The sequence below is a fragment of the Saccopteryx bilineata genome, chromosome 8 (assembly GCF_036850765.1).
Source record: "Saccopteryx bilineata isolate mSacBil1 chromosome 8, mSacBil1_pri_phased_curated, whole genome shotgun sequence".
Lineage (NCBI taxonomy): Eukaryota > Metazoa > Chordata > Mammalia > Chiroptera > Emballonuridae > Saccopteryx > Saccopteryx bilineata.
In genome coordinates, this window is record NC_089497.1 from 5,826,942 (window position 1) to 5,834,862 (window position 7,921).

General features: G+C 34.8%; 1 pseudogene; it reads left to right on the top strand.

Annotated features, from left to right (window-relative positions):
• The first annotated feature begins 3,135 nt into the window (after nt 1-3,135).
• Nucleotides 3,136-5,906, top strand: LOC136311627 (small ribosomal subunit protein eS6-like; annotated as a pseudogene).
• Nucleotides 5,907-7,921: the final 2,015 nt, after the last annotated feature.

The window sequence follows — 7,921 nt, forward strand, 5'->3', positions numbered from 1 at the left end:
GTTCATTATTTGCAACAGATGATTGAAATATTTGAAACGGATGTTAGAAAATATGTCCTCTTTGGAGCTTCCCAGGCCTGCTCATGCAAGGGTACAAATGCACTTTTGAATCGCAAAATATTAAAAGCCTTTGGGGTCAGGGTTTATGATTCCTTCAGTAATACAGTTTTCCCAGAAACTTTGTTCTTTTTGCTTCCAGGAATTTTCACATTCCAGTAACCTTCAGAAGTTGTTTTGACCCTGATTTGTTTTGTTTCCTAAACCCCATGGCTTCCTTTCTCAGTGTAGTGATAGTGACCATGAGGCCATCTGGAACAGAAAGGTGGAAAGACCATAATTTAATCTCATCTGGGCCCTGAATTATTTTATCAAACTAAGAAGTTTAATAAAGCTTTTCTCCCCTCATTTCCTTTTTAAAATCTTACTGTTGCTATTTAGAAATAGATTTTCTAATCTTGTTAATCCTGCATTCAGGATGTTTTTAGGCTAGCAAAACCTGCCAATTCTCTCTTAAGTTTACTTCTTCCTTGTAATACCTTATTGAAACTACCAAAAACAAACAACACACAATAGGTTTTGGTTTTTTGGTTTTTTAATACAATAATTTTTCCAAGAACTGTTTTCTTATTGTATATGAACTTTGCCTATCAAGTTACTCTATGTAACAGTTTACCAAATGGTTTGTCACCAAACCAAAATGAATTTCCATCTTCCTAAGCATCGACAATAGTCTCCTCACTAGCTGTCAATGTTTGAATTAATCTTGGAAGTTAATATTTGTTTCTTTAACAAACAATTCTCAAAATTTCAGAAACATTAACACAAAAATATACTTTTTGCTCATGTTACAATCTGATGCGGGTTTGGCAAAAGTCCTGAAGAGTTTCTTAGCATGTTAAGTCAAATTTAGGATTAAGGCCTCACTAGGAGAAAAAAAGGAGCAGAAACAACCCCACAGAACATATTATGGCCTAAAATAAGTGCATAATTGTGTTCTCTTTCTGTTGGTCATGATTCAGTCACCTCTTTCCACCCGGATGTCAGAGAAGCTGAGAACAATTATCTCCTTATCTGACTACAAAGTAAACCAGAATAACATAGTTATTTCATAGCTTCATAACTGCTATACACACTTTTAATTTTTTGTTGTGATTATTCTTTTGAATTTAGTCATTGTTTCACATTTCTTATTTTGTGTGTATATGAGAGAGAAAGGGGAGAAGGGACGAGAGAGAGAGAGAGAGAGAGAGAGAGAGAGAGAGAAGCACTTGTTTCACTTAGCTGTGCACCCATTGATTCCTTCTCATACATGCCCTGACCGGGGTCAAACCAACAACCTCAGCTCTCAAGGAGGATGCTCTATCCACTGAACCACCAGCCAGGGCCACACTTATTCTTGAAAACTATTTTTACTGGGTATAGAATTCTGGTATGACAGTTATTCCTTTTCAGCAAATAGAAACCACCATCCATTTATATATGTGTTCCATTGTCACCATTGAGCTGTCAGATGTCAATCTAACTGTATTCCCCTTTGAAATAATCTTATCAACCCTTGTTCCTTACTTTCAAGATTTTTCTCTTAAGATTTTTTCTTCTTCTTTTACTTTATGTGTGTACGTATATATGTACAAATTTGCTGGTTTATTAGGTTTTAAAGTCAAGCTTTTGTACTGATTTTTTTTTATTCCAACTATACAGTAATCAAATAGTCAACAAGCAGAAATTTCTCTTTATAAAAATATTCCAATTAATAAATGAAGAATAATATACTTACATTATGTTTATTTTGTAGTTTCTAATTTATGAATGGATTTAAGCAATGATGAGTTCCTGTTACTACTGCTATGTAACAGATTATCATAATATTTCTTGTATTAAAATAACCTCTTATTTTACTCATAATTTTGTAAGTCAGGAATTCGGAATGGACTTGGTCAGACATTTCTCAGTGGGGGTCTCTCATGCTGTTGAAAGCAGAGGTTCTGAATGGCTACAGAGATCTGAAAACGCAAATGCACGGAATATACAAAATAGCTCATCATGTGGCTGAGAGCTCAACTCTACAGAAAGCTCTTATGGGACTTGACTGAAGTATCAACAAGTGAATCCTCCCATGTGGTAGTCTCAAAATAATCAGATTTCTTCCATGGAAGCTTAGTTCCCTTAGAGCAGAAAGTTTCAATGCTGGCCCTCTTGACATTTGAGGCTGCATGATTCTTGATTGCAAGGGGCTGTTCTATTTGTTGCATAGATGTTGAACGGCATTTCCATTCTTTACCCACTAGATGGCAGTAGTACCACCATCTTGGTTGTAACGACCAAAATTCTCTCAGGGCATTTACCAAATGGCAGGGGGTTTAAATCACCTCTAGTAGGGAACTGTTGCCATACAGTAAGTATTCAAAAACAAGCCAAGCAGAAGATGCATGAGTTTTACTGACCTAGCTTCAAAAGTCTTGAAGCATTATTTCCACTACTTTCTATTGGTTACAAGGAAATCACAGGAGTAAACTGAGGTTCAAGGGAGAAGTATGTGTACTCTTAAATGGGAGCATCAGTAATGCTTAACATGTTTTAAAATAACCACAAATGGTTACCAACATAAAAAAATAATGTAAAACAATGCAAATCTGATAAAGCCTATAGATCTAACTATAAATTTATAAATGACACCTAAGGATTTAATGAGCAACATTCGTCCAATCAATCCAGATCATGGAAAGTCTAAAAGTTAAAAGATTCAATTCAGCCTGACCAGCAGTGGCACAGTGGATCGAGCATTGGACTGGGATGCAGAGGGCCCAGGTTCGAGATCCCAAGCTCGCCAACTTGAGCGCAGGCTCATCTGGATTTAGCAAAGCTCACCAGCTTGGACCCAAGGTTGCTGGCTTGAGCAAGGGGTCACTCGGTCTGCTGTAGCCCCCTGGGTCAAGGCACATATGAGAAAGCAATCAATGAGCAACTAAGGTGCCACAACGAAATATTGCCGCTTCTCATCTCTCTCCCTTCCTGTCTGTCTGTGACTCCTCTATCTCTGTCACACACAAAAAGATCCAATTCACTCAACAAATAAAATTCATGTTCAAAAAAATAATTGAGGAAAAAACCTGTGGATTAAAAGAGACTGAAGAGATGTATCAAACATTAAAAGGTATGTATATTATTTGAAAAACTGTGGCACGATTATTGAATTTGAGCACTGACTGGATATTTGATATTAAGAAATTATTGTTGAGTTTTTATCTATAATAATGGTATTGTGGTTCTGTTTCAGAAAAGATCTCTCTTACTCTAGAAGTGCATCTTGAAATAAATGAGTTAAAAATAATATGCTGTCTGAGATTTGCTTCAGAATAATGTAGCAACGGGGTAAGCAGAAGAGTCATTTCTAATTTTTAAAAATTATATGAAGTCTATGAATCATCACTTGAAGTATTTAGATGATCATTACAACTTTATTAACTTTAGAGTAATCAATTTTCCTAATTGTTATATATATATTTCAGCAAAATATTAACAGATTACTTTTTAAGAGATTAAAAATTTTATTCAACTATAAAAATATATGCTCATGATAAAAGAGCTTGAAAACATAGAAATTTTTCCTTGAGGAAGAAATAGCAATAATTAGAAAACTCGTAGGAAGATAGTGATAAATTCTTTTTGTTTATATACCTGTTTGGGCAGTATTGCACTGTCTATACAACTCCCAGCCAACATTAAATAATAATGTATCTTTTCATATCATTTTCAAAACTCCAGTAATTCTTTGTCAATAAAATTTTATAGTTGTACTCACATAGGTCATGCACAAACAAGGTCATTTCAATATCTTTTGCTGAATATTTTGTAAAATATTATTACAAATAGAAAAAAAAATTACCTGGATCTATCTGTTGGGGATGGGTAACATATATTTTAAAGGTTTTAAAAAGAAAAATTTTAAAACAACTTATTTATTTTAGTTTTCTGGTGTTTCTATTGGACTTTGTACATAAAATTTGTAAATAATTCTTTCACCTTCCCAATGATTATATCCTTATTTCTACTTTCTTCCTTTCTGTGCTGGCAAAATTTCCAACACATTGTTAAATAACGATCAAGGTGACCAATCATCCTCCTTTAGGGAAACCAGTCCTTCTTTTGTAAGTTCTGTCCTCCCTCAAAAAGTGTCCTCCTACATGTCCTCCTTTCTGATATTGAAGAACTAATCTGTAAATGTCCGCATTCAATCAATGCAGAGTTGATCCATTGCATGTAATCTGACATATTTGTATTTGACATGATGATTCGTCAGGGATCAGTACAGTGCGGCGAGATGAAATTATGAGACACATGCACTCCGCACAGGAGACCTGGAGAGAGCATGTGAAATACTGAGCGTGTAGATGGCTTTGTGTACTTCTTACTGAAACACAACACGGCACATACGACACTGTAGACTCAAGATTATTTCTTTCTCAGTGAATATTCAATCATAGACAGGTAAGCACAATTCACGTTTTATTCATTCATTATCTATTTAATAATTTCCAAATATGTATAATTTTATTTACAAGTATTTTCCCGAAATTCGAGTTTTAAAGTGGAAATCTAACCTCAAACCATATCTATTAATAACGCATTTTGATTAAATAGTTGCATAAAACAGACGTTCTTTTAATTAGAAAATGATAAATACACCTGAATATCACTCCAAATTAGTGGTTTTGTTTGATATTTAGTTTTCCTAAATGAGTACTTTTTTTTACAATTATTAAAAATTAATAGGCATGTAAGCATAATTACAATATAAAATATTACAAATGTTTTTATTATGGATTTATCATATTATAGTGTACTACTGTTGCAATGAATAAAATGTTTCTTTTATTTATGATACTGTTTTCTTCAAATTTATTTTGTCCTTATCACTGTAAAAAAGTTGGTCACCTTAATAATGATGGTATTATCCATTATATTTTTTAAATACATATTCTCCAAAAATTTCTTTATCAACATCAGGTAACGTAAGTTGAATGCCTCCAAACCCAAGATGTCATCTCAGTTTTTGTCAGTCTTCAGGGGAACAGATTCACAGACATCTCTGGTCCAGGACACCATCAAGAATTCTGGCATAAATCTCTTCTAGGCGGCCCCCGGAAGTGGTCGGCTGCTTGCGGACAGGGCTGTCGTTCCTTCTCCAAACACTGCTGCCAGGAACTCACTGAAGCGGGCAATGAACACAAGCTTCGTGCCTTTTGTAAAGAAGCGCGTGGCCACGGAAGTTGCTGCTGACAGTTTGGAAGAAGAACGGAAGGGTTACGTGGTTCGAATCGCTGGTGGGAATGACGATTCAAGGTTTCCCCACGAAGCAGGGTGTCCTGCCCCACGGCCATGTCTGACTGTTGCTGAGTAGGGGGCATTCCTGATACAGACCAAGGAGGCCCGGAGAGAGCGTGCTCATCGGCTCAGGGTTGCACGGTGGATGCCAATCTCAATGTTTTCGACTTGCTCAGGGTTTAAAAAAAAAAAAAAAGCAGGGTGAGAAAGATATTCCCGGTCTCCCTGATACTACTGTGCCTCAGGCCTGAAAGAACTAGCAGGTTCTGAAAACTTTTCAAGTTCTCTCAAGAAGATGAAGTCTATCAATCTGCTGTGAGAAAACCCCCGAGCAAAAGAGAGACACCTAAGACCAGAGCACCCAAGATTCAGCATCCTGTCACTGCCCCTGTCCTGAGTCACAAACACTGGGCTTCTTCTCTGAAGAACCAGCATTCTAAGAAAAGTAAGGAAGAGGCAACTGAACACGCTAAGCTTTTGGCCAAGATGATGAAGGAAACCAAAACAAAACAGAAAAACACAAGGAACAGATGACAAAGAAACGGAAGCTGTCTTCTCGCAAAGCTTCTCCCCCAACATGAGTCCAGTAAAAAAAATAATAAATGAGGTTTTTCTAAGATTGTATAAAATCAGACATCAAAATAAAACTTCTGGCATAAATCTGTCCATAAGATCGGGGTCTAATATTATCATTATGTTTGGGTCAACGTCAGGAGAATCTGGGAGTGGTCCCAAAGGGCTTAAGTTCAGAATTTTTTTTGGGGGGGAGGGGCATATTCTAAGGTTCGCTATAAATAATGTGGAAAGAAAGAGCTCAAATGAATTCGGGGACTGAGCCCAAAGCCTTCAGATTTTTGAGAGCCACAACAGTCCAGCTCACCAACCAAGATTTTTAAATGATGGACATTTGAAAATGGTTTCTTCTTCTGAGGTCAGAAGGTAAAGGGCGAGGCAGCCACACAAAGAAGGATAAATGGCAGCCTCCGCGGAGGGACAGCAATGGCTCACAAACTTCATATCTGTCCAGGGAGGCGAGCAGCCAGCCATGGGCACATAAAACAGAAGCAGACATCATTTTGTACCTTATTAATGCCAAAAGAACAGGAATCCCAGAAGTCCTAACATTTCTCTTGTCAGTCAAATAAATGCTTGCATTAACAGTGAAATAACTAATAATGTCTGACCTGTCATGTCTGACTGGCAGATGTCTAATAAATTAAATAGTGAACAAAGTACCAATTTAATATTTTACTTGTCTTATATAGAATAGAGGCTAACAGCAGAAATTGTAAAAACTTATATCTACTCAGTCTTTCTTAAGCATTAGAAAAATTGAACCAGAGAAACAATTACATACACTATCTCTTTCGGAAAAATTGGGTCTGGTCCTAGTCTGCACCAATGGGTCATTTTTCAGTCTCTCTATTATTTTTTTCTTTTATATCATGTCCTACTAGCTAACGCCAGCAAAAATAAATAATTATAGGCTGATTATGAAGGCATTTATAATCAGCAAACTCTAAATAGGATCAGGATGATAATGATTGGCAATTGTGTTTAGAGGGATTCAAATATCAGAAGGCTGATTGCATTTTATGATCTATAGTGTCATATATAATAATGAGGGGTTTTATTATTTTTTGAATTATAAAGTAAATTTTCATGACATTCTATTATGTTATATTTATCTATCACAGGATAACAAGCCCTTCCAAAGCTTATTGTATAAAACAAAAAATATTTTATGCTTATAGTTTCTGTGCATCAAGAATTTAGATTTGGCATGGTGAACATGGTTTACACTCTCTGTTCTATGATTTCTGAGGTTGTCATAAAACAGAAACAATACAAATAACATTCTGACTAAAGTTCAATATAATAGAAATCAAAAGAAAAGACATAAAGATATAAAATACCCCAAATCTAAATCAGAAAACCAAAAAGTTTGTTCTATCTGGAATTTAAAAAGGAAAAAAAAAAACTTTTCATGAGTTTTCTTGGATAAAAAATTTAAAAAATAAAGTAAGTAAAAAGAAAACTGAAACCACAGAATTTCTAAACATACTTATAATGAAAGTATTACATATTAAAATCCATGATATAATTAAAGTAGTTATTTGAAGAAAATTTACAATTTTACAAAGTGTTATCGATAGAAATGATACATTTTCTCATTCAGATTTGGAAAAAGAATAAAAATTAAGCAAAAGAAAGAACAGAGGGAGAATTGTAAAGATAAAAAAGGAAATTCTGAAGCTGAATAAAAAATATAGTAGAAATAAAAATGATGGTTTTTGAAAATACACATCAAAACAAACAAGCCATTAGGTAATCTAGTTTTAAAAATATGAGATAAAGCACAAATATAAAAAATAAAAAACAAGTGGGAAATAACCATTGAAACAAAGCAAGAATACATAATATATGCACACATACATGCTTACAACAAATGTGTATGTATATATACACACACACACACACACATACACACATAGTTCCATGCATGAGTATGACTAATTTCTACAACTTAAAGTAAATAACTTTGAAACTCAAAATGAAATGGGTAATTTTCTATGAAATGCAATTTAACAATGTT